Here is a 6,971-nt window from a genome sequence, read left to right as displayed (position 1 = left end):
AATGAATTGGATCTAGTTCTGTGTCGCCCTAGCTTATAACTGCTACATGATGAATATTATCCAACACAATTATCCATCGTTGATCCAATGCCTACGAGCTTTTCACATATTGATCTTTGCTATGTTACTTTCGTTGTTGCTGCTGTTATAATCACTACAAAACTGTTGTTGTTACTATTGCCACTGTTACCATTACTATCATACTACTTTACTACTGATCACTTTGCTGCAGATATTAAGTCTTTTAGGTGTGGTTGAATTGACAACTCAACTGCTAATACTTGCGAATATTCTTTGGCTTCCTTTGTGTTGAATCCATAAATTTGGGTTGAATACTCTACCCTTAAAAACTGTTGCGATCGTCTATCTCTACTCCTAATTCTAAGTTGATGAATAGCCTCCTTGGTTTATTTTCGTCCCATCAGTTTCAATCGTTTTTTCCGCTGGTTTTCTTTCGTCACATCCCCACACCAAGAAAAAATAACCTCTCGATCCCATCCCCGATCTCCAGCATATCGATCATTGTTGCCGCCGCCGTCCGAGGGTAGACCCCGCCGCCATTGAGGGGAGACTCCGCCACAGCCGAGGGGAGTCGCCGCCGCCTCCATCCGAGGTTGAGAAGTAGGGCAGAAGCCGCCGTCCGAGGGAAGACGACGCCGCCGCAGATCCAGGGCAGGGCGGCTTGAATCCCTGTCACCGGGATCGCCTCCGCCGATCTCCGGGAGACGCCGTCACCGCCGCCGTGTCTCCAGGGCAGGGTGGTTTCAATTCCGGCCGCCTGGATCGCCCTCGCCGAACCAGGTCTGCTATGTACAACTACATTCTGTCTAAATTCAGTCTACGTTCACTCTACACATGTTGCTCTATCATTCAAGGTGGATTCGGTGTTAGTAGGTTGGGACGAATCGACCGCTGTTGGATTTATTAACTTGCAGTTGCAAGTGTGCTAAACCTCTCGTCCTCTGGCAACGAACGTTGCCTCCCGCTAGGGTATGCGGGCGACGGTCGTTACTCAGCGCCAGTAGGTTGCCCCGTCCACCAATTGATGATGGCAGGATCCCTCTCGTTTGATTTTTTATTTGTTTTATTCAAACGGGTGCACTGTTGTTGACGACTCCCGTGCTGACCTTTGCAACGCCCTGATCTTTTTTCATCTCACTTGAACTCTGCAATTAGGATGCACCATGATGGGATTGGCGGAGGGCCTTCATAATCCATGGACAATGGTAGCACGTTTATGAAGCATGGTGTCAATAGGGCATGGTGTCACTGGTAGAGTGTGGGCTTCCATGGCCATAGTGCTGAACGAAGCAGTAGTGGGCCGTGCAGACTGTCTCACTACTATTGATGTCGGTCTTTCATGTAGGTTGCCTTCAAATATCACGGCAAGATATGTGATTTCTTATACTGTAGCAGACTGTACAAGTCCACTCTCATATACAAGGACCGTGAAATTGGATTGTGGCATTACTTCAACTATTTCATGAAGTCCACAGGTTTTTTCATCAATACCTAATAGGTATGTATGGATAGTGCAACCTGCGTATTCACAACTCTGAAGCAATAGAACTACAATCAGCTCACAACCCCCATCGAGTAGTACACCAGTGGTTCCATTCAGAGGTACTCATCTTGCTGATTCAGGTGAGATCTATTACCTATACCTTAGATCCTCTGAACTGAAGGAGCTCCGATGAGAAGGGTATCTTAAAATCTGGTGTTGTCTACATGTTTTGGCTGCTTGTATCTTCCAAGACAATGTCTTACTAGCTGACGAGCAAATCATATGAAAATAAGAACCGTATATGATCTTTGCTAATAGAAGTACAACACTCAACCTCTGCTATGTCAATTCGATGGCCACTACATATTCAGACGGGCTAATGAACCAAATATCTCTTTTAGCGGGCCAGAGAAGTAAACTATATACAACAGTGAAGTGGAGTTGAATTGTTCAGAGAAGTAAACTATACAACGGTAATCTGAAGTACACTTAGATCCCAAAGATGCTAGTGGAAATATGCCAACAAGTTATCTGCTAGAATCATCACCAGAGAAATAGTAACCACAAAAACTGTAGTTCAAAGCTATCCGCTACATTATCCTTGAATCTCTTGTCGGTTCTCCTCAACAGTGACCTGCCGCAAACCTTACAAATAACGAGTATTGTGTATACCTACACATAAAAGAAGGGAATTGTTGCTGAACCTGGTTTCTGAGGCCAGGCACGAGTATTGTTTAATTTGATAATTTGAGAAGAGGTGTAAACTATTAAGAGGGATGTACCATGACGCCACAAGTTTTAGTCTGCCACCAAGTTTATTTTGTTCATCCCACAAAAAAAATGAACTCTAAATCAATGGCTGCATAGCGTCAGAACGCAAGAGGATTTTGAGTCCATCAAAATGTATTCATTTAAAGAAAAATTAACTACTGGATTGACTGTTATTCTACAGTTGCATTCCCTCTACTTATCTCTGACGAATCTACTATTCTTCAGTTGCATCCCCCTGTACTCATATCAGCTAATATTAGTGACAATGGTCTGACTCTTGGAATTTGTAATGCTCATCCAATCCTTCCCGTTTATACCTATTTAATAGTTTCAAGAGCTCTCCCGAATCATGGTTCAAAAGTTATTCATTTACTTGTGCTATGTTACGTAGATGTTTTTCTAGCTTTCAAAGGAAGCATGCCCAGGTGTTCCTAACATGCTCGAGGTCTGTAGGGCATTTAGAATATGTATATCGATCGGGCACCTTCGTTGTGTGAAATTCCTGACTTATTATGTCACTTATATCAGCTAACTATCAAGACCAAAGAACTGCATCATGTCAATGTAATCACTTTTTAGTTTATGTCGAGATTAATAGACTGCTCATGCACCCCACACCCTTGGTTAGATCTACAATCAAATGTAATGGTGAGATTTAATTTAAAAACAATTAATTGGTTTGCATGGCTACGCAAAATTAGACAATGATTACATTCATCAGTTAAACAGTTAAGCGCATATCAAACTTTGCAACCTTAAGAAGAGATTGTTAGCCTAAAATTAGCAAGACGATATATCTGTGTACTTCCAGGACTGGTAGTTTGTTACAGTTACCAGATACTACAACTGTGGTTCTAATTCATTCTTTCACATTATTGTTTTAGAATTCAATCTATGGTTGATTGTTACTTGATGTTTCTCTTGCTTCGATGATGTCCTAGGACTGGAATGTAGAAGCTTTTTGTTTGCCTTCTCACCGTATCGGTGTACAACTCTCAGTTCTGAAGTAGTTTGGAGAAAAGATGTGTGAGAAGTAGGTGTATAGATATGTTCCTTCCCTGTATTGGATCGAGGAATTTATCATATCTTTTATTTTGTTAATTTCAGGAGAGGAAGCGAATTTTAGCAGCACTTCAGATTTTAGTAATCGTTCATGATTTAGTTCACCATAATTGATCTATTTTTTTAATGACTGTAATCCTTTTCATGGTTTATTTTAGTTGCTGGAATGAAAGCACTGCTGGAAATTTAGGAATTGGGATGTGGTTTTGTATAGTTCAGTTAGGTATTCGTTATTTGCATTGTGCAATCATTATTCGGGGGACAATCATTTTTAGTTTTGTAGTATTTTGGATATGGGTCCTATGTTTCTAGCAGATCATCACATTTGATCGGATTTGGCTTATTAAACAACAAGCAAACAATAAGTTTTGTGAATATAATGTGACGTTTCCTGTTCTGACTTTTAGACTTTTGATTCTTTCTTTGAGTTGTCAACGGAAAACACTAAAGGCATGTAGTTGTATACATGTTTAAAAAATCAGAAGAGGTTAGTAACATTTTGCATCCTGATACTACAATCAGCATTACTAAGCTTGATGCATTCGTGATTCTTTAATACTAGGATTAACAATGATGTTACTGCTTGAGTTACTTTGCAGGTAACGATGTTATGCCAATGACATAGTTTATTCAGCTCTCATAAATGATTGCTTATCTTTCAGGAATCAGGACAACTACTTGTATTTCATATTCATACTAAAACTTCTATGAAGCTACCAAAATTCCTTGTTGTGAATTTTTTCTGAAGCTACTAAAATATCCCCTTATACTAAAATTGGATTTCTACTAAAACTTTGTCAAGATACTCATCTTTGTCGTACTAAAATTTACCTGCTTGCTTATGCATTAAACCACCTTGTTACTAAAATTTAATATGGAGGAGCTCAAGGGAGAAAATGATTCAAGGAGAAGGGAGCCAGAGAAGGAGAATTAAGATGTGCCTTACACTTACAATTTTTTACCACTACTTGAATCGTGATATCGTGTTAACATAGCTGCATAATTATGTGTTAGAAGTGCGGGTATGGGAGGTTTGGAGGATTGTGAGACGGAGATGGTGGAGGAAAATAAACAACACTGATTTAACGGTAAAAAACACTGATAGTGCTTTTTATGAAACATTTGGCTGATTGTGTGTTGCTACGAGGACACGTATTTTTGTAGTTCTATATCAATCATATTTAGCAGAGATCTGGATGTTCGGCATATGATGTGTAGTATACTATGCAGATCTTTGTTAAATATCATATACCCACTCCGTATACTACATATCATATACCCAGTTCCATGAACCATGTGGTTCTGGCATAAAATGTCTGTAGATGAATTTTTTCATGGTTCATGGGACCAACAACATTCGAAGAGCATTTCAGCTGTATGATCAGGCTTCTTGTATTCTGCCGTAACCTTCATGTTACATGGACGAACATGCTCTATCAGTTTTCCCAGGTTCATTTCAACTTATCGCAACGGTAATACTGCTTGCTTATTTTACTAATAACTTCTGCATGAGGAGCTTGCAAGTATGTTACACTTGCATGGGTTGGAGTTTTGGTTCATGGAGAAAAGTTGCATGATTAGCCAAGGTATTTTTGAACCAATCCTAACTAATCCCCCCCTCTACTATTAGGATACTAACACGAGCATGTAGGAATAGGATTATATATTTTTTGCTGAATTATTAGCATAGCTATGCAAATATGTTGTTGCAACCTACAAGGAACATGATCTTCTTGCCGCATAATGACAATGACATTCTCCGCCCAGGGGATATTTAATCGATACCTTTTTTATTAAAGCAGTAGGTCAATTTGAAACCATGAAGATTAGTAAAGAGCAACTATTCCCAGAATCCCCTTTTGGAGCATTGCCTTCTTTTTATATATCCATTTCTTTAGTTGACACATCCTTCTGTCATTCGAGCTTGTCACATTTGTACATTTTTCGCAAATGATTATATGGGTATGATTTATGTAGAAAACTAAGGCATTCAACATAGTGTTTGTAGCGTACGACGTTGGGATTGCCACATGATATTTTAGCATGATCATCTAAGAGACACTCCTTTATTCCTTTATAGCATCGTGCAGTTCATTCTCCTCTGGCGATGGAACTCATGGTACTATATGTGACTTTGGCAACCACTGGAGGAACATGCGACGACGGGGGCTCTCAAATTTGGTTATCATAATTAACTTCGATGATTCTTGGTGTTGTCTCTAGCTGGTGTAAATTTGGCAATGACCTATGTTGGAGATCTCAAGTTTGCTCTGTAGATTTTAGACTTTGATAACTGCAGATTGTGGTGTCTTCTCACATAAGATCTGTCCATGTTGTTTGGTTCGAAAATGGAACTTGGTATGTAATGCAGTGGATAGATCTTTTTATAGAGAGATATAGATCTATATTTCTATTGTTCAATGTTTTTGATATAGCTATTTCTGATTTGATAGATTTGAAGTCGTTCACACTTTCCAAAAACAAAGTTCGACCAATTAAACATGGGTTATATTTCATAAAAAAATATATCACTGGATTCGTATTTGCACGAAGTTTCCCATGGTGTAATTTTTACAACTTTTAACACACATAATACAAAACAAATGACTGAGGAAGTTGAATCATGCAAAACAAGGGTGGCATGTAAAAGGGAATAGAGCGATTATGTTTATATGACAATAGATTCAAGAAGTGTACTATGCATGACAAGAAGTAGCAACTGGGATATTGCATTTAAGGGGAGTTGCTAAACACTAATGCTACTTAAGCTTTGTATTCCATGTTTTAATTATTCCCCTCTCAACATGCAGAAAACTACAAGATCAGTTTGAGAATGATAATGGTTTGCATGTTTGGCACTTGTCTTGTTGTGAGTCTTTATTGGTGTACATGAACATTCATGCTTCTGTATAGTGAACCTATTCACGGTCAACATAGAAAATAATCCCGGCTAAAAAAATATCGAAAATCAATCTAAGCACCAACTCCAATGCGAAAATAACTGGATAAATAATTATAGTGATGGATGGTTTCTAATTTGGGGCAGGGGAATGTCCCTCTTTACTTCCTCGACACTTCAAACTATTATTGTATCAATAATCGTAAAGTGTATGCAGGGAATTGAACAAGATTGAAATTGCGGCTGCACAAAGCAGAAAAGAGAACCGAGGGCTTAGGTTCCTGAAAGAATATGTCGCATACTAGAGATGTTGAACCATTGAAATACGTTAATGCTAGAAATCTGACGTCAGATTTTTAAGCATGGCAAATCGAACATTTTTATGAAGTTAGTTGGTGTGAGGATGGCACTCTGAGTTTACGAGCACGGAAATTTTCTGAATAAAATAAACTAAAGCGGATGTGCCATGCTTGCCATCCTCGGCAAACACAAATTTCCATAAAAAATGTTCGATTTACCGTGGTCAAAAAATTGATGTCAGATTTATGCTGGAGTCCTTGAAATATTTATGTCTCTCTTGGAACATCTATACGCTCTGGGGGGAGGGGGGCGATTATATTACTTAAGCTGGATCATTGTTTTTACAAAGTCCAACAACATCATCCGTACATTCTTTATCGAAAACACATTGCAAGTGGAGTGCATTTCAATTATTTTTTGTTTGATAATGCCCAT

The 6,971-nt window shown here is 38.8% G+C and overlaps 1 long non-coding RNA gene across 2 annotated transcripts; it reads left to right on the top strand.

Annotated features, from left to right (window-relative positions):
* Window positions 1-459: 459 nt before the first annotated feature.
* Window positions 460-5,758, top strand: LOC119308093. Of its 2 annotated transcripts, none has more exons than XR_005149822.1 (2): window positions 460-801; window positions 1,177-5,758. It is a non-coding gene; the product is annotated as an uncharacterized LOC119308093 (long non-coding RNA). The 2 variants fall into 2 exon arrangements; XR_005149821.1 differs by having other exon boundaries at window positions 895-5,758.
* Window positions 5,759-6,971: the final 1,213 nt, after the last annotated feature.

The sequence above is a fragment of the Triticum dicoccoides genome, chromosome 5B (genome assembly GCF_002162155.2).
Source record: "Triticum dicoccoides isolate Atlit2015 ecotype Zavitan chromosome 5B, WEW_v2.0, whole genome shotgun sequence".
Lineage (NCBI taxonomy): Eukaryota > Viridiplantae > Streptophyta > Magnoliopsida > Poales > Poaceae > Triticum > Triticum dicoccoides.
Note: the sequence above shows the minus strand (reverse complement) of the source record. Positions and strands in the feature narration are given on the sequence as shown.